The sequence below is a fragment of the Physella acuta genome, unplaced genomic scaffold, assembly GCF_028476545.2.
Source record: "Physella acuta isolate Inbredline_101_S28 unplaced genomic scaffold, ASM2847654v3 ptg000138l, whole genome shotgun sequence".
Classification (NCBI taxonomy): Eukaryota; Metazoa; Mollusca; class Gastropoda; family Physidae; genus Physella; species Physella acuta.
In genome coordinates this window covers 1201247-1222441 of record NW_026731657.1, presented here as the reverse complement: position 1 = coordinate 1222441, position 21195 = coordinate 1201247, and the positions used below count along the sequence as shown (strand labels likewise).

Genomic DNA, 21195 nt, shown 5'->3' with positions numbered 1-21195 from the left:
GGAAAAGTAATGACACGGTTATGAACTAAAACATTAAGAAAATTAGTTTCAACCATAATTTTGCTTGTCAAGAAAGTCAAGCTTAGTAAAGCTTTGAAAACAAATTAAACCTTAAAAATACCTTTGAATGTGTAATGTAATTTTGAGGGAGATGTTTGGTAAAGTGAGGTGTGATATCATTTTAACCACAACAAAGGCAGAAGTTGCTTATCGTCAGATTTTGAAAAATACCTTTAGTTGTGGTTTAATCGCAAAAGTATAAGTCAAATTTAGCTCTGATTTCATTTCTTGAAAACGCCATTAGAGTACACAATTCACAATATGTCTTCTATTATCAGTTCTGTAACTGATGTGCATACATCTAGTCCCATTCGGGCAAGTGTCCATCCGGGCATTTGTCGCATTCCAGTTTTGAAATCACCCTCTGTTTTTCCCATAAAATACAAAGATTATATAGGGAAATACGACTGGTCAGTTTTGACCCATTTAACGAATTTTCCCGGACATGGCGAGTTTTTTGTGACACCCCAAGGCGTTCTCCTACCACCTCACAAAATTTCAAGGGGGGTCGTCGGAGGAATTTTTTTTTCGTAATATAGCCCATATAAGGTGCCGGTCAGTAAAGGTCATTTTTAACCCCCTCTCCGTGGACTTTTCGGCCAACCGTCACCGGCCCTCTTGTTTTATCGCCCCAAGGCACCATCCTGCCAAATTTGACGCGCCTGCGGCGCCGGGAAGTGCCCTATCGGGCACCTGAACACTTTGCTTTATATATATATAGATGGTTTATTGTTTTATTTATTTATTTATTTTTAGTTTACCAAGGCAGATAAGTATGTAACAATAATTTTCAATATTATTTAGTCAGTTTCCAAGGGAAATAACTAGCTATTTATTTGAAAATCTAATTACATTCAATAAAACGGAAACAATTCAAATATCATAGATAAAACTGAAACAAATTATACGTAGATATTTTATATTTAAAAAAACTAGTAACATTAATATCAATATATCTTTAAATGTTGTTTGAATAATATATGTATTTAAAAAACGACACCCTGTAGCGTTGTGCATTACACACATAGAACAATTACAATGAAGTTAATTAATAAACTACTGCGTCTGATTCACTATCGCTAAATGATTTTTTTTTTTAAATCAAGCTTTTAAAAACGATATTACCCCGATAATACACGCGGCCCTAGAAGACAGAGGTTTCAGCGCATCAGATTTTAACAGAGCGTACATCACTCTAATCCCCAAACCTGACACAGACAGAACAAAAGTCCAGAACAATAGGCACATATCCCTACTGAACAGTGACTACAAAATATTGACCAAAGCACTAGTAAGGAAAATAGAACCTTTCATAGACAGGATAATTCACAGAGACCAACAATACAGTATACCAGGCAGGAACATACAAAATCACACACATCTTATAAGAGACATAGTATTTTACGCCACACAGAAGAACACTCAACTCAGAGGCGTAGCGACCCTTCCCGGCGCCCGGGACATACTTTCAATTTGGCGCCCCCTCGGGAGCAAATGTTCGATTTGCACCCCCCCTCGAGATTTTAATTTGCACCCCCCCTCAAACTTTCGATTTGCACCCCCTCGAGATTTTGATTTGCACCCCCCCCCCTCAAACTTTCAATTTGCACCCCCTCAACCTTTCAATCTATTTTTCCAACCCATTTTGGCGCCCCCTCAGCTCGGCGCACGGGGGACATATGTCCGTCCCCCCCCGCCCCCCCCCCCTCGCTACGCTACTGACTCAACTGGCAATCCTTAGCATAGACCAGGGGTCGGCAACCTTTTGAGACCGAAGAGCCAAAATTTATAAATTACAAAATTTCGCAGTTTTTAAAGAGCCGCCAATATTTTTGTTTCAATATTATGATCTTTAATTATATATATATATATATATATATATATATATATATATATATATATATATATATATATATATATATATATGTATATGTATTTGTGTTTGTGTGTGTGTGTGCTTGTGTGTGTATGTGTGTGTGTCTGTTTATCTTTTATGCATTACCACACCTTTCATCCGATCGCCATGAAACTTTGGGAAGTTTTGAGAATACTCATGGTAAAGTTTTTCGAATTCGCATGAGCGGCGCCCCGGTAGCGCGCGATTCAATTCTTCTCTTTGTACTGTATATAAAAATAAAAGTCGATTGCGGTTCGACACCATTCATCCGATCGTCATGAAACTTTAAAGAATTAATTAACACACTTCAGGGAGGTTTGTATAAAAAATCATTTATAATTTTTTATGAGCGGCGCCCTGGTGGTGCATTTTTTGTCAATACACCTTTTGGCGCCCTGAGTTCCAGAGCGGCTATGTTATTACTTGGCATCCGTTAATCGGACGTCCTGCATAGCGGGTAAGTGGTACTACTATATTCAGCGGCAAAACTGCAACAGGCGCAACCACCGGTGCCTTGACTATTACACGACCCGAAGCACCCCGGGCTCGCCTGCGAACACTATGTCGCATACGTTCAATTTTTAAAAAAAGCTGTACACTATAGACACGATGAGCAACAATACGTTCATTTTAAACAGCGCTATAGGTTATGGATACAATGGGTTGCTTTAGTCGCTAACTAAATCGAATCAGGTTTCTCTCCAGGGTGCGATTTGGCGCCCAGGTCTATCCCGCGAGCACTAAACGCCTACCTTAGTTTTAAGGAGCACCCTATAATACGGCATTCGATGATTAAACCGAGCTAAGGGCCGTATTCGGTATCCCTGCGTAAGTGTAATCAGGTTCACGAGAGCGCCACTTTCCGTCCTCGATAGTTAGGCGGTGAGTTAGTAACGGGGATATTACGGTGAGTGATTAACTCACACTCAAGGCTTTCATACAGCACGCCATGGTGGTAGGCGGTAGTGTAGGTAAGCCCGTGCACCGATAAATATGATCCAAACACGGGCATTAATTACTTTTATATAAATCAGCTTTAGAAAACAAGGAAGTACTTTAAAATAGGGAGTAACTAAATATTGTAATAGAATAGCGAGTGTTTATTGTTTATATGTATTATTATATCGTTCATTACCGAAAGTTACACACTAATAAATTAATAATAAAATAATTTTAATAATTGTGCATCGAGCTGAAGAGCCGCATCTTGACATCAAAAGAGCCGCATGCGGCTCGCGAGCCGCAGGTTGCCGACCCCTGGCATAGACCAACAAAAGGCCTTTGATATAGTAGATCACACATGGTTAATGAAAACAATAGATTCATACAATCTAGGACCCTATTTTAAATCATTGAACAACATCATTTACACAGAAGCTCAAAGCCACCTTTTGATCAACAATGCAGTCACCAAAGCTATGCAAATAAAAAAGTCAGTTAGACAAGGCTGTCCGCTATCCCCATATATATATATATATATATATATATATATATATATATATATATATATATATATATATATATATATATATATATATTCAATAACTTTATCAATGATTGTATCAACATAATGCCTGTATATCGAACACAAGCACAACTTTAAATTGAGCTACATTTGACCATCTCTTTTAGTGACGCCTACGTATCACACATGGTAATATAATTTCTTTATTAGTTAATGTTAAATGTATCCATATGATTTGATACAATGTCGCATATTTTTTTTTAAAAATTGTTTTTTATTTTCCGATGCTGAAAAGTATTTATCAATATTTTTTTTTCCTATTGGTTATTATATAAGGGAAGTAATTACCTATTAAATAAACCTTTTGATAAATCAATTTTAAACAAAAGAACAATAAATGAAACCTATTTGTGAAATTAGACAGAAAAACATAACTAAAGTGTCTCAAATATGATGTAAAAAATCATAGATGTGCGTTTGTTCTATGTTTGAAATATTACTGTTATTGCAAACATAAATGTAACAGCATTGTTTTTTACTCATTTGAAAGACAAGCGAATATATCGTTCAATCAACGTTCCTTACCCACGCGCGAAGTTTTGTACTATTATCATTATTCACTTAATTTTTTTTTTTTTTTTTTTTTGCAAGATGGCAGCCACCATGATAGACAGTGATGCTCAGGTTACATATGATGACCAGCAAAAGATCAACAGGTTTGCACGAACCAATGCCCGTCTTATGGATTTTAAAGAATAATTAGCAGCCAAAGAGAAAGAGCTAGAGAATTTAAAATATGCTGAGGAAGAGTTAATGCTGGCTGAGGGGGATGCTGAGGTTATTCCATATCAGATTGGGGAAGTTTTGGTAGAAATGATTGTTGAAGATGCTCAGTCTGCCCTAGAAAAAGCCAAGGAACTCTGCTTAGAAGAAATCGCGGCTCTGAAACAGAAGGCTGAAAACCACAAGGAAACACTGAATGACCTAAAGACAGCACTTTATGCTAAATTTTGAACAAACATCAACCTATACCTAGATGATGAGAGTTAAATTAGTATTAAAAATATTTAATTTATTATAATTTTATCATCATTCTGTAAACAAACTTTTATAAAATTATCATTAAAACTGAATGTGTGCACAGTTGTGTTCTGTGGACGTTTTTAAAAATAGTGGTTAAGATTACATATTTTATTAATACCGATTTAAATATTGTAATTATTATTACAAACAAGCATCATAGTTATGTGCTAGATTAAGTAATTGATTTTACTAATAAAATGCCATAAGCTACTTTTCTCTTAAATAGTTTGGTACCTACGATAAATAATGCCACTTTCATGTTTAATATTTAGTTATAAAATAGTGAATTTATTCAGGATTTGAAATTTTATTTACTTGACATGTTAAAGTATGCCAACAGGGCACAAAAAAAGCATGTAGGTTTAGTTTTTGTTGTATGAACCTCCAAAGTTCATTTTTCTGTTTGCCAATATAAATATTTATTTCTGCCAATCCTTTCATTATGGCAGTTTAGACACACTTCAGCTTTTGAGAAGGAATGTTGCTTTTGAGTAAAATGCTATCTACAAATTATTTTTAAAATCCTCATTCTTATTAAAATTTAAGTTAATGTGTGCTAAAAAAATTATTGTTAGTTACCTTTGATCAATAAAACAAGATTTCTTGTGATTGACTGAAAAAAAAAAAAAAAAAAAAAAAAAAAAAAAAAAATTATTCAATTCAAACTAATTTTGACCCCAGTGCCATTCATCTCACGGGTCTTTTTGGGTTCTACAAAATAATTCTTTACAAATACTTGTAAAATATGCAGAATGAAATGGTAAAAAAAAAATGAAAGACTAAATATTAAAAAAAAAATAAAAATAAAAATTATTCACTTCAAACTCAATTCCATATATTTAATGAAATGAAACTAAATTCCATAGATGTAATGCTGCATTGTATATACTCAGTATACTGTGTAAAGCACCCCTTGCTCCAAGAGGTACCCTTGTTGTAAATGCATTTTTTAAACAAAGGACTTGTATCGACAATATTTTCCGTGCTTGTATGGGCTTAACACCCATTAATAACATGGGATTAGAGTATAAGCAAGAGGTGATACCATCAGAGCTTCAGCATGCTCTTCTAACTTCACCATTCAAACCTGTTTCAGATGATCACATTACTAAGATAGTAAAACAGCCACTTAATGGTCATATGAATGGTTTACACAATTCAAATGGTTTTCATGGAATAAATGGCATGGTGTTAAATGGAGAAAGATGATTATATGTTTTACAATTTTAGAATTGTATAGGCTTTTAAATATATTTTAAAGGCTTTTATTTTATTATTTTTTCCTATTTTCATGCAACACTAGTTCTTCAAAGATGTTCATTTTCGGAAAAATCCTACTTGTTTATTGTTTTTTTGCTATTGCCAGGTATTAATTAATATAAAAGCATATCCTTTACTAGTATTATTTTTATTTATACACACATCAGCGCAGCTATACTTTTCATAACTTGGGTACTCTTGAATTGTGTTGATTTCTCAACTTGTTCAATTACAAATGGTAAAAATTATGTATAGGGCTTTTAACCCATCTTAACTCCACATTATAAATAGTAGTAGGTTCATAAGCAAAGCACCTTGCGTTGCAGTTATTTTTCGATGACTTATTGACTACTACATGATTTTATTTGTAATATATCTGACATTGATGCTATATTTAATTATAAATTATAACAATATTTATTGTGTATTAGTGTTGTGCTAGGTTTGGATTTTCATTTGATATTTGAGAATGAAATATTTTGAAAGAAATAACTATCTCAAAAACTCATTTTATATTTTTAATGAGCCCTATTGCTTCAATAACTTAACAAATCATGAATGTAACCGAAGGAACTGATGTTTAAGTGTATTTTTAAGAGTAAAAGAATTGATGTGATGTAAGTAATTTTGAAATGTTTGATGAATAAAATTAGACATAATAAATACAAAATAAATAAATCATTATTCATTTCAATGAAAAATACATTTTTATTTCCCATTTGATTTTAGAATAGAACATTTTCTTCAAATTACCAAGAATTATGTACATTGTCATCCTTTTCTTGGTAATGTGTAATGTTTGGCTTCACTATTAAAAGTTGAACCATTTGCATTTTTCGCTTACAACAGAGTACCAGATATATAAAGGATCGTCTAAACATGACGACATATCTGGAGAGGGGAGGGGGTAGAAGAGGAAGGTTTGGTGACGACGAATAGAATAAAAACGTTTTTTTGCAATAAAAAGAGGAAAATGAATTTTAATTTTTATTTTGCATTGTTAAGTAAGTAGAGTATATTTAAGATTTAAGAAGAAAAAACAAAACAAAAAATCCACAATAAACAGTAGCTTAGTATAATTTTGAGGGAAGGGTTTGATATAGTGAAGTGTGATCTAATTTTATAGGAGGAGGAAGCAAGTATCAACAATAACCACAACATAGGCAGAAGTTGCTTATCTCTTGATTTAAAAAAATATCTTTAGTATAAACTAAACCTTCAATTTTAAAATCAACTTCACGATGGTGCCGATGTACCAGAGCAAACAACAAAAGCTGCTTAATATTATGACACATCTTGTAGACTTAAATGTTAAGAAAGACGTGTTTATTCCATTACTTAAATAGTAAGGTGTATTAGCAAATACAATATAAATGTGTTAGATTTTATGCCAAGAATAAAATAAGGCAATACAAATAAAAAAATAGAACAACAATAATAACGTAGGATAGAACATATTTTGAAAAGAATAAAAAAAATCGTTACTACTTGTAGGAGTGAAAAATGTAAACAATGTTAACGAACTGGTGATGTTACCTCATGGTCCGTGTAGTCACAACTCGAGGTTAACATAACTTAAATGAACATATTATATTAATGGCAGTAGCGAGGTCGGGTATCACCCGGTGCGGTACTTAATGGTGTCGCCCCATACTTGCATACTTGCATATAAGGGTTGCTACGCCTCTGGGGGGTGACACCATTAATCATACACTTCATAAACTAGTCATGTAAACAATTTGAAATAAATAAACAGTAAACAAATAAATAAACAGTAATTAAACAATTACATCGTACATTTATAAGAAAATATGAAATGTTTAAGTAAGTGTATTTTGATTTTAGATTTTTGGTTTTTGTTTTTTTTCCAATTAAAGAAAACTTCATTATGTTCGCTTACACTTTTCAATAACATTAGAATAAGTTTGTTAAATTATGCTACTTATGGATTGTATGTCTAGGCTTATCTATTTAATAATATAATAAAAAAATAATAGGAATATTAATTAAACAAAAAAGGTTGTCTGGAATAGAATCTAACCCAAAGGATTAAGCTCACCTAGTCAACAACTGCGGTTACGTCTGATCAATGAAGTAACTATTGACTGTTAGAATGAATGTTATAGCATACGACTGCTAACCCAACTGTCTCTAACTTGAATTCGGGTTTATGTCCGTAGAACAACCCGAGCCCTTAGCTTTTGTGGCACCTCGTTCACGTCTCGGAAAGTAAAGACGGTTTTGGTTAGAGCTGAATACTCTATCCTTTTGTATGACGACATCACAGAAACAAGTGAACTCTAATTAAACGTAAGGTATGAAATGAACTTTCCTATCGTATGTTAACAAAATATGTCACTTAAACACGCGATAAAAAACAGGTAAGGACTGGGCATCTATGTGAACACAATCTGTCAACGGAACATATTTTTTTTAATAAAAAACAACTCCCATACGGACTCATATATTACTAAAGTACGAATGCATTGTTCAGGGTTCGTGTTATGAGGTTTAGTTCAGTTGATTCTACTTTTTTTTTAAAGTACATGGGAGTTGTATGTTGAGTAGGTCCAGTTATTACAATTACAATAACACAGAGGTAGTAAGTCTAGCTATTTTTAGACTCCAACAGTTTCAGATAAAAGCTACAAAAACATGTCAATTAAATCAATCAATTAATTAATCAGAGATGAAACACGAATCGATAATTATGTAGTAATAACAAAAAATAAAGTTAAAGTAAAAACAAAGAAAAAAGATTTCAACTTCGGTGTATCAGAGGACCTGTTACACAATAAAATAATGATATGTAATATTCACTGAGTGTGTTTGAGCCTTTTTAATAAATGGACCAATTCTTGGCAAAACATGAATAAACTAGTGTAAATAGTAAAGTAGAAAATGGCTACAGGACATTACCCCCTGGATATTTCCCCCCCCCGGACATTTCCCCCCCCCCCCGTATTTACCCCCCGGAGCAATTACCCCCTGTCAATTACCCCCCTGCCAATTACCCCCCCCCCCCTCGGTAAATTACCCCCCCCCCCCCCTCTCAAGTTAAAATCCTAACTCTAACTAGAATTTTATACCTATATACTACTTTAATCCAAACCTTAAGAAAAAGACCAAAACCTAAGCATCCACCTTAGCCTAAAACTTCACACAAAACCAAAACCAAAGCTACACACAACCCTAACCCTAACCCTAAGAGGAGGAAGAGGCGGAATGTTAATACTATAGCGCTAGAGACAGGCTCATAAATAATTTGTAAGGACCAGTTTTACAGTAAATATAATAAACTGAGTTTAAACCGTTGCCAAATATAACCTGACTCTAATCAATTGTCCGTAGACGTTTGTTATGTGTAAGGATGTTAACATTTTGTTTTCACTTACAAACATCTAAATACATTCATTGTTGTTTCTAAAATGTGTGAATATTGCTCTTGTAACAAAGGACATACATCGCTCATTCACTTACACACCCCTCGCTTTATCCAACGCTCTAATAGAATGATCGCAATAAACATCTCCTTATGTAATCATTCATCTCAATGACTTGACTTGGGTTAAACAAAAGACATCAAGAAAAGAGGTCACGCAATTGTTCGAGAACATACCATTAGGACAATCATCAGCAACCAATAAATACAAGAGGTTATTCAAAATGAATACAAAATGAATGATTCATATTATAGTAGAACAGCTGCGAAAGTCTACGATAACTTCGTATTGTTCCTATGTGCGAATTGTCATTGAATATTTATCGTTGGATTGTATATTATTTTGCGAATAAATTAGTGTACTTAATTAAAAAAAAATTCTAGTGTTTCATAATTACTCCGATTCCAGTTTTTAAATTTATCAGGGGAAGGAACTTAAAATAATGTGCATAATTAGTTAGAAATATAACTCTGTTAAAAATAATGTAACAACAAAAAAAAACGTTTCAAAATGTTTGATACAAATATTAGGATATATATTTAAAAAGCTAAATTAATGGGACATTTCTTAAGTATATATTATAATATTTATGTTTTTGCAAGCATAAACAGCAGTGCTGTTTTTATTTCTAAATCCAAGGACAATCGAAATACCGCTAGTGTACAATGTTAGAACTAGAATATACCTTGCATAATTTTGAAAGAAAAAGAAATATTCGTTATAGTATGTTTAATGCAGGTGTCGACAACCTGCGGCTTGCGAGCCGCATGCGGTTCTATTGATACAAAGATGCGGCTCGTCATTTCCATGCACAAATATTAATACATATTTTTTATAATTTTAAAAATTCATTAAAATAATATAAAGAAAAATAACTTTAAATATGATAAAAACATCCATCAGAGAACAATGAGAGAAGGTGAGGTATCAGTATACAGACAGCTGACAGCCGCTTGGGCACCATGGCGACGGTTCCATGCTTACCATAGCCCAAGTGCAGACTTTTTCGAATATCGTTAAATGGGGAATATATTTTTTTTCTATTATTGATAATGCATCGGTCAGCATGTATTTCTTTTGACCTGAGTGACGTGTTTTTTTTTTAGTTATTCACTTCCTAGAGTTAAGCCGGGTACTGGACGGTGGGGTACGAGTTTACCCTGCGTTCAGTGGGGTGGAAGATAAACCCGGTGAGAACCAAAGACAGAAGCGACCGATACCCAAGCCAGTTAGTCGGAGTTGGTCGTGCTGAGATCGGTCTGGCTTTGGGAGACACGTCCTGAGCCAGTGGTGTCCGTAAATAAAGAAAAAAAAAGTCATTGGCTTCTAAAGTGGTTTGGGATAGTCGTATAGTTATATTATTTTGTACTAATTTTATCATAGCAGAGCTTGCTAAAATACTTTAATATGTTATGTGCGAAATATTAGTATGTTTTTAAGTAAAAATATTATTTCATATTTAAAGCTACATATTTCAAATAAAAATCAAATGTATATATCTAATCCAAATCAAATTCTAAAATATTGAAAGAAAAATGTTAGTGGCTCTATAAAAACTGGGAACTTATGTAAAGTGTAGCCTTTGGCTCTTCCGGCTCAAAAGGTTGCCGACCCCTGGTTTAATGGGCCGTATTTCTCAGAAAGCGCCGGTAGGTGGCGCGAAAGAGAATAAGGTTAGCAACCAAGCAGCTCGTTTAGCGTCTCTTTATATTTTCTTAAAGCGATAACATGAAAGATGGAGAAAGTCAGCTTCGGGAAAATGAATTTAGTTCAACTTAAAGAAGAATGTCGAAGAAGAGGAGCACAAATAAGTGGAAGAAAAAGAGATCTTGTAGAAAGGTAACGTTTTAATATTTGTTGGATGATTTTGCTTGCTAGATTTCATTCTAAAAAGAAGTTGCTTTGCCTAGTGCTAGTGACAAGACTTAACTAGACTAGATTTAGCTAGAGAATCTAGGGCCTGCATTAATTTTAATGTATTTATTATTTAGTACAGAAAATGCGCCAGGGTCGTCTCAGGTAATCTAAATTCTAAATGAATAATCAGCATAATTAAATAGTAGTGTAACTGACAGTATTATTAACTTAAATGCTAATTTTATTTTTTCTTTGTATAAGCCAATGTTAAGAATTAACACCGTACATCTCTGCACCTTCATATATTCTGACTTTTAGGTTGGAATCTTATGTAAAAAACAGCAACTTTGGCAGAGAGGAAACGTTGCAGCCCGAGTTCCAAATGAACATCCCAGATATTTTGTATTGTGATTTAAACACGGACTCAGTTTTACCGAACATATTCGTGATGCCTTACTTGGAATCATGTCATGCATCTCTAACCCAAATTACAAAATATATGTACCACGAAAGGTATGCTGAATGATTGGTTGGGCTTAAGATTTAATTGGTGACTAGTCTTTATTTTTGTATTGCTAAACTCGCAATAACTATCAATGTAATACTCATGTTTTATTCACAGATATGTTGTATACTTGAGGCAAGGAGTGACCAATAATTTAATTTATTTGAGGGCACAAGTCATGTCTCAGATGAAAAAATCCACTATTTGGTGGACGTTATGGTGGACATGGATGGTGTGATTTTGGAGGCACAATGTGAGTGTGCAGCAGGCATGGGACCCCATGCTCATTGTAAGCATGTCCAGACCATCATTTATAAGCAGCTTATTGTCAAAGCATCAAGATCATATTTTTGGCATAACCAAAGACATATTTGTTATTCAAAAAAAAATTTAAAATGTTAAATTTATTTTTGAAGAAATACATCAATGCTGGTAACCCACCAGCTGTTTAATATTGGTATTTTAAATGTGTATTATACTGTTACATACACATGAGTTCAGACATGAGTTTATTTAAAACAATATAAATAATTACTAAACAAGTAATTACAGTTAACTGTACCGTAATATCACAGGGCAGATAACGCGTACGTTATTTTCTTTGCCAACCTTATACAATAGCAATCACAACTAGAGCAGTATCAATGTACCTAACTACGTGACAATGATCAAGGGGGAGTATAATTAATATATACGTATATAAACATTACGTTTTTTAATTGCGAACTACATTTTGTTTTCTTAATATATATCACTACTAATTTAAAAAAAAAAGATAATATAATTCATATTTTAAACTAAATACAAACACGTGTACATAGTATCGTTTAATTTGTGTTTGGTGTTGTCGTTACTTTAGTAGCAATGTGTTGTTAATTGGATATATTTTATAATAAGATGTTATATACGTAATTAGTTATGATCTACTTTACTAATATTATTTGGCGTTCAAAATAACTGTTGATTTAATTATGATACATTTTTGTCCCAAAAATGAACGGGGCAATTAGTCCACTTAGGTCAGAGGGGTTACCTGACTCCGTACATAACCCATAGCAGATAGTACACTTTGATCTTAGTGAAAATTTCGAGAAGAGAATCGGTGCAATAAGTAACTCGACTACTCCGACCACTAATTTAAATGACAGTTTCAATAACTTGATTCATGAGTGTATCAACATAATACCTGCCATATTTAGCACACGCACAACTTTGAATTGAGCTACATTTGACCATCACTTTTAGTAACGCATATGTATCTACATTGTTACATAGCTTATATAATAGTTTATGTTAAATGTATCCATATGATTCGATACAATGTCACCCATATTTATTTATTTATTTTTTTTTTTTGTTTTATTTTTCCGATGCTGATATTTACCAATATTTTTTCTTTTGTTTGGATATTGTGCAAGGGAAGTAATTACCTATTAAATACACCATTTGGTAAACGAATTGTAAATAAAAAAAAAACAAAGAGACTTAATAATTTATTTTAAATATTAGACGTATATTTATATAATTAAAAGTTTCAAATAAATTACAGAAAATAGTAGATGTGCCTTTGTTTTGTGTTTAAAATTATATTGTAATTGCAAAAGTAAACACACCAGCATTAATTTTTACTCATTTGAAAAATAAGTGAGGATATCGTTCAACCTACCTTCTCGAAATTGACTTGTGTGGTGTAATATCCCTATTCTTTTAAAAGAAATTACATTCCTCCAGATTACCAATAATAATGTACATTGCCATCCTTTTTTTTTTTGGTGATGTGTATTGTTTTGCGTTACTATTTAAAGGTCTATATCTACACCCTCCTTTACCCTCATCCCCACCCGTAAACTCACCAATTATAGCCAATCCGTACACATCTAAGACTTGTATAAAACTATCAAAAACTTTCATCTACTTAATATGTACTGCGTACACTACAATCACATTTATAAAGGGATATATTATTTTATTGTTTTCTATTAAAAGAATACAAGTGTCCGGTGCATGAACGGTGCATTAATGTATTAATAATAATAATGTTATAGAGTCGTAAGGCTTTTTCGTGTTCCTGATCTGTGTTTCTGTTTATCTTACAAGTTGTATCAGATATTCTCCATACACGACGTCACATTTCAATGTTTCACACTATTACTTAATTAATCTGTAATTAAATATGTACACCACTCATGCTTTAGATGCGAACTCCACATTTGCAAATAATCTGTGGTTAATGTACGTCGCCAGTAACTTTTATAACGAGTTTAATTTCACATTCGGATTTTAAGTGTTACATGTCTTAAACATGACAACTTGAAAACTCACTCTGCTTATTCTGCTTTAAATTTCTATAACAATAACACAACAAACATATAATGTGATCTATTGTTTGTTTTTTTTGTTAGCTATATCGACATTACACATATCGGTGTATTGCTCCCCCCCCCCCCCGAACACGACAAACACACATCTTGTTTTAGCCAGAATAAAACCGTTATTTTTTTGTAAAACTTAAATTGTATTTTAACTTTAGAGACAGTGTTTGAAGAATATCGATTTATTGTAAATAGTGTTTAACAAGTGTTACCCTTTATATTATCTCTTTCAATAGGACAGACAACTTACATCTTATTCTAATGAATAACAAAAGAAACCATTAACAAATATAATTAGCGATATAAGTATGTTGTTTTAATCTATTCCAAAACATTTTAGTTATTTTTAAAACAATTAATGAAATGTGTGGGTGATTTTTGTGTTTTGTTATTACTGAAATAATGTAATTATCAAAAATAGAAGCATGTCGTCACATTATGTATGTTTAACTTCGAACACAATTTATAATCAGTTGCGTAGCGAGGTCGGGTTTTACCCGGTGCGTCACTTAATGGTGTCAACCCCCGGAGGCGTAGCGACAAACTTTCAATTTTCGATTTGTATCCCCCCTCCCTCTATCGTTCATATTTTAAAGCAGATACATATTATGTATTTTATTTTTTTTGTAGTAAATACATTAAGATGTAACAGTACAAATGATGAGAACCATGATGAAGTGTACAACCTGACTATAAATATCTCAGTTTTCTCCAGAACGTGATGATAAACACATTTTAACAAGTTTGTGATTAAGTTCAAAATGAAAAGGAAAAAAAATATATATGTATATAATAGAACTAAGCAGATTCAGTTGTTTCTGTGGTACTATTCGATGATTCATTTGAGTCTATCTTTGCCTTTTTCTTCGGACTTTCATCTTCTGCATCTTCACTTTCAGCTACAAATCGCTTTTCTGCTGTTGTTTCTTCTGTTTTTGATTCTGTCTCTTCTGAGCTAGCATTTTCATTTGTATTTTCTTCTGAATCGTCTGTTTTTGTGTTTTCTTCTGTTTCTTCTTCTGCTTCAGCATCAGCCTCATTAGCTTTGCCTTTCACATCTTCGACTGTCTTTGCTACAATTGGCTCTGTGGTCTCTTTTGTTTCTGACTCAACAGCAACATCATCCTTTGTTCACGTCATTGTAGAATTGTGTGGTTTTCAGCGGACGACGACAGACAAGCTGTTGTTCCTTCCAAAGAACGAGATTATCAGATACAGATTAGCTGGTTAAAAAATAAATAATTTAGCCAACAACGAGTGCATTCCATTGAATAAGGTTGAAACCGTTTCATTTACATATTTGTGAACTCTACATGATATAAGTACACGCTGTTTGTTTTTTAAATGTATCATAAACATGTATTCACAGTTCAATATGAACAAAACATGTTTATTCCCTTTAAAATAAACTAATTAATGTTAATTTATCATTTAACGAATGAAACTATAGTTTTTCTCATTTTAACTGGTTATGTATCTATTAGTTGGTTTTTGTGTCTTTGAGTTGTCTCCCATTGATTGTAAGGAAAAATACTATGGGAAGTAATTGTGAAATGCTCGTTTAAAATGCCAAATTAAAATAATATATTTTTATTTAAGAGCACCCAATCTTAAAATAATACATATAACATTATTGCCTGACGATGAGTTAATGAAAATAGTTGGACGTTTTCTATGATGTGTTGATTGTGTTTAGTTCTCCTAAAATCGACGGGTTCCTGGCATGAATGTAATAACCAAATTATAACTTGTTACTTGTGATGCACAAATTATTAGTACATACGGAATGGTATGAGCAATATGATATATACAATGTGTTGATTGTTTAATTACATATAGCCTGGCACATTGTTTAAAATCAAACACATGGCCATTTTAAATTTGTTATATTGTTACTTCATTTAGACCAAGTTAATCTTATATTATCTCTTACCCTACTATACAAAACTTATACCATCTCCACTAGCTCCTAATAATATTCGGTCTCTAGTCTGATTGCAAATGGTTTCTTCACATAAATATACAATACCGCTACTGCTCACTAATCCTTGATGTTCTCCAAAATCTCCAATAATCATCTCCTAACGATATCTTCATCCAACTCGCAACTGACGCTTCAGTGATCAGCTTATCATCTCAAGTAAATGGTCAGTTCGTCACTGCAGTATATTGGTTCTGCTTGACCAATGTCTAGTTGACCTACGCTACCAATCGCCTATCTATGACCAACATTACACTATTTCGTCATCACAGTGCCACATGCAGTATCTTTCTTGTACATGGATAGCTCAAGTGTGTTAGGTCCATGTTGTGTTTTAGTGTTGTTTAGATCTGCTACAATGAAGGATCTGGTGCGGGCTGATTAGACTGTGGATTATGTGGCCATAAATAATGTGATGGCCGTTGGTCTTGATGATGGTCCATCTTCATCTGATATTTCAATTGAGATTGTTTGTGACTTGGTTGTATATAAAAACAACTGGGGCGCATGAATTCATCATAGATCGGTAAGGTGGGCGCCGGTAAAAAAAAAAATTACAAATATAATAAAAAAAAACGTTTTAATACTCGTTAGAAAACAATTATCTCTTTACAGCTTTTTTAAGGTATATCCGAAAAATGCAACGCTCTAATAGAATGATCGCAATAAGCATGTAATCTCCTTCTGTACTCATTCATTTCATTGACTTGACTTGGGTTAAACAAAAGACATCAAGACAAGAGGTCACGCAATTCTTCTAGAACACACCATTAGGACAATCATCAGCAACCAACAAATACAAGAGGTCATCCAAATCTTCTAAGACAAACCTCTCGGACAATCTTTACCAACCAACAAACATGAACTAGTGTAGGTCAGATACTTGGATTTCATATCAGAGATTGTCGTTGTCCTAACAATACACAACACCACAAACATGCATTGCCCATACAACCTATATTTTATCTAACACAGGGGTCTCCAAACTTTTCAGTCCGAAGGCCGCATTAACTATCAAATTTCAGTTCGGGGGCCAGTTTCTTCCCGGCAAGTCTTTGATTATTCTGGGCGAAGTTCCTCAGCCATCACCGACAAACTGTTTTTCCGTGGACAAAAAGATTTCCGCGGGCCGGATGAGAGGACATCGCGGGCCGCATCCGGCCCGCGGGCCGTAGTTTGGAGACCCCTGATCTAACACAAAGTAAAACAAAAAAGACTGGTCTGAAAAAGGGTTCATTACATTTTATTTTGTTGCTAAAATCTTTTTTTATAATCAAAAACTTTGAAAGCAATATTTTACTTTTACGTCAATTGTCATTATTAAACTGAGTCCAAAATGGTGTCTCTGTTTATCTTGTTGTTATCTGACTTTAAAAAAAATATATATGTTCATATTTCTGTCTCATTAGCAATCATTGCAAGATTCCTTATTAAACTATTAAATAATGAGAAATTCAGGTGGATGCTAAAAATAAATATATTAAAAAAAAAACAAGAATCAACAAAGCTAGTGTTTGCTGACAGCGATAAATGTGTTCTTCACTAGTCTGCATAATAAGAGTTCGACAATTAGAAAATACAATTATCATCGGATTGTATATTATGTGGCGAACAATTTGTAAGACAAGAAAAAATGACTTAAATAAATCAGTTATAAATGCATGCCAGTTCAGATCATATTGAAAGAAAATTACTACGAAGAAATAAGCACTTATATTGTTGATTTGCATTTCTTTTAAGATTTAAACATAATTCACCTATCATCTAAACTTGCATATCACCAAAGAAGGAATCGTGTGTCCTAGCCTGAAATCCATTGTTTATTTCAACCGTGATTCAAAGCCTTTAGACAAGCAGTCAAAGGGATACAACAGCGGAAATATCTAGTTAATCAAGAAAGTTGTATTATCGCCCCTATTTATAAAAAAAAAACATTTGACCACCCAATGAATATAGCCTACTCGATCATAACATCTAATCACAAATGTATTTACTTGTTTCAACTGTATGCATAAGGTAATACAACCAGTGATGACGCACATTTAAGTTATAGAAGTCAAGTAGACGTTATCAGAAACAGAGCATAGAGTTGTTAGGTAGATCAACATAATTACAGGTAATGGCCGGTCAAGTGATACGGTCAAATGACCACTGAAGCGTGGGTCAGCAGTTACGTCAGCAGTTAGAGAGATGTAGCGCTAGGGGAAAATGTAGAGAGTTAGAAGTAAATAGTGTTAGGGATGGTCATAGAAGTGTGTAGGGAGAAATCTAGTGTTAGTTGTAGTTAGATAGTGTTAGTAGACAGTCATGTGTTATTATTAAATGCCTAAACATGGAAAGCTGATCTTCAATGTTGTATTAATGCTATAGATACATTTAGAAAACGAATAATGCTTGCTTATTTAATTTTGCTTTCAGAGACAAGCAAAAAAAATCCTAAAAAAAGTTATTAAAACAAGCTTTTATGTAATAACGCCCTAAAAGATAGAAAATTAATTATACATTACTATTTAAATAATTATAAAGAAAATCGTGTGTCACTTTAGTATCTATTAAGTATCTTTTCTTTATAGTTATTTAAATAGTAGCGTATAATATATTTTCTACTTTGTAGTGCATCATTACATAAAAGCTTGTTAAACTCTGGCATGCATTTTTAACTGATTTATTTACGACATTTTTTTGCCTTACAAATGAAATGTGTTATCCTTTTTTTATTTCATATTATTGGGATTGCGATTATTAACTCGTCATTTCTGGATGGAGGTGTGGATGTGTGTTCGCAGCTTTAGCACCTTAATATATGTCTTTGCTTTCTATATAAAATGGCTATGCAATTATGGTTTAAACACAGTTGCGATGTGTGTTACACATTTAGAAGACATTTGATGAACTCTGGTTGATAGCTTTTGCTTCTATCTTTTGTGAATATAGAATTATTTTAAAAACTTCACAACTGATAGAACCCTATTCGTGTAGCCATCATTGAAATTTTTTTCCTGTTTGAACGGCGCGATAAAAATTTTAACACATCTGTTATAACATTTCTTCAGAAATCCCAGACTGACCCTAATTTAACCCACATTTATAGACCTACTTATATTTTTAACATCCTACTACAGGGGTCGGCAACCTGCGGCTCGCGAGCCGCATGCGGCTCTTTTGACATCAAGTTGCGGCTCTCCAGCTCCTTGCACAAATATTAATAATCTTAATAAAAAAATAAAATATTTGAAATAAAAAAAATGTTAGTGGCTCTTTAAAACCAGGGAAATTTTGAAAATTTTGGCTCTTCCACTTCAAAAGGTTGCCGACCCCTGTCCTACTATACAATTATACAGTTAATTTATGTTGACCAACAATGCAATATCACAGGGAGGAACATACACATTCACAATCACCTAATCAGAGATATTATTTAGTGTACACACGATAAAAACACCCCAGCATGCATACTCATCTTAGAGCAGGAGAAACATTTCTTCACACTATTCTCAAAGAAAACAATTTGGATAAAGATCATATTTTACAACCCACACAGCCACCTACTGATAGATCCTAAAATTAATTAGACAATGCCCCCCACCACCTCACATCCCTTTACATACTCGCATTATAACTCATCTTAGAAAGCATTAGGTACAATACATAAATGAGAGGAATAGACATATCAAATGTATCGAACACAACAATTTTAGCCTACGCAGACGATACAGCTTTTACTCTCCAAACTAAAACAATCCATATCCTTAATATTCTCCAGTCATTACAATGTCAGTGGCTTCACACGTTGTGTCTGTGTCTTGTAGATCTATTTAAATTATGTACATTAGCTTTTAGCGGTGAAAAATTATTTTTTTTTAATATTCGTTAGAAAACAACTATTTCTTTACAGCTTTTTTAAAGGTACATCAGCACAGTATGCAATTCCACTAAAAAAATAGAAGAGAAAATCTTGGTAATTATGACAACGTCGATCACCTTGAAAAATTAACCCCTTCCTAGTAAATAAAACATGTAAAGTACAAAACAAAATTTCATAAAAACGTTTTAATAACATCTGTTATGCAATAAGCTTTTATGTAATAATGCAATAAAAAAGAGAACATAAATAAAAGACGTATTTAAATAACTATACAGATGAGCATGGTTCTCTTCCTTAATATTAGTTAAGGTATCCAATAGATACTGAAGTGACCCACGCTTTTATTTAAAGTTATCTTCATAGTAGTTATAATTTATTTTCTCCTTTTTAGTGTTATTAAAATGTTTTTTATGACCTTTTTTATTTTAACACTAGATTTACATGACTAAAAACCATTACGCACCTATTGAACGTGTCTAATAGCGCGGAATAGTTTGATGAGACAGCCTTCTTATTTGGACACAATTTTAATTAATTCATAAAAATTAATTAGGCAACATATTAAGTCAAATGTAATGTCATGTCTTGACCCACTTACCAACTACCAACCATATCTGTCAGTTAGAAGTGCCCGTTATTTCGCTTGGGCGTTTCGATCTAGACTGAGGACAGATTGGCGACAGAGAAAGTGAGTTAAAAAAAAAGCTTGTAAAAAAAAGAATAACACATTTCATTTGTAAGGCAAAAATAAAATTACGTAAATAAATCAGTTAAAAATGCATGCCAGACTTTAACCGCTTGTTCAGATCATATCAACAAGCTGTCAAAGGGATACAACAGCGGAAATATCTAGTTAATCAAGAAAGTTGTACTTACCTCCCCTATTGATTAAAAAAAAAACATTACATCTGACCACCCATTGAACATACTCGATCGATCATAACATCTAATGTGTTTATTTGTTTCAAGTGTATGCATAAGGTAATACAACCAGTGATGACGCACATTTAAGTTATAGAAGTCAAGTAGACGTTAGCAAAAACAGAGCATAACGTAGTTAGGTAGACCAACATAATTAACAGGAGATGACCGGTCAAGTGATACGGTCAGATGACCACTGAAGCGTGGGTCAGCAGTTAGGTCAGCAGTTGGAGAGAGCTTGCACTAGGGGAAAATGTAGAGAGTTAGAAAAATCTAGTGTTAGGGATGGTCATAGAAGTGTGTAGGGAGAATTCTAGTGTTAGTTGTAGTTCTATAGTCTTAGTAGACAGTCAGGTGTTAGGACGTAGTTAGGGTAGGAGTCGATGTCATGTGTAAATAAGGAACTGTATTTTATTGATACCTACTATTTTTGTGTTGATTCCAGGCGTACGTAAGAATTGGCGATCACCGTAAGGTGTTTATATA

General features: G+C 33.2%; 2 pseudogenes; one reads left to right on the top strand and one right to left on the bottom strand.

The window, feature by feature from the left end:
• Nucleotides 1-4073: 4073 nt before the first annotated feature.
• On the top strand, nucleotides 4074-4559 carry LOC131935211 (prefoldin subunit 4-like; annotated as a pseudogene).
• Nucleotides 4560-14740: 10181 nt separating this feature from the next.
• LOC131935227 (tripartite motif-containing protein 44-like) lies at nucleotides 14741-15082 on the bottom strand (annotated as a pseudogene).
• Between the last annotated feature and the right edge of the window lie 6113 nt (nucleotides 15083-21195).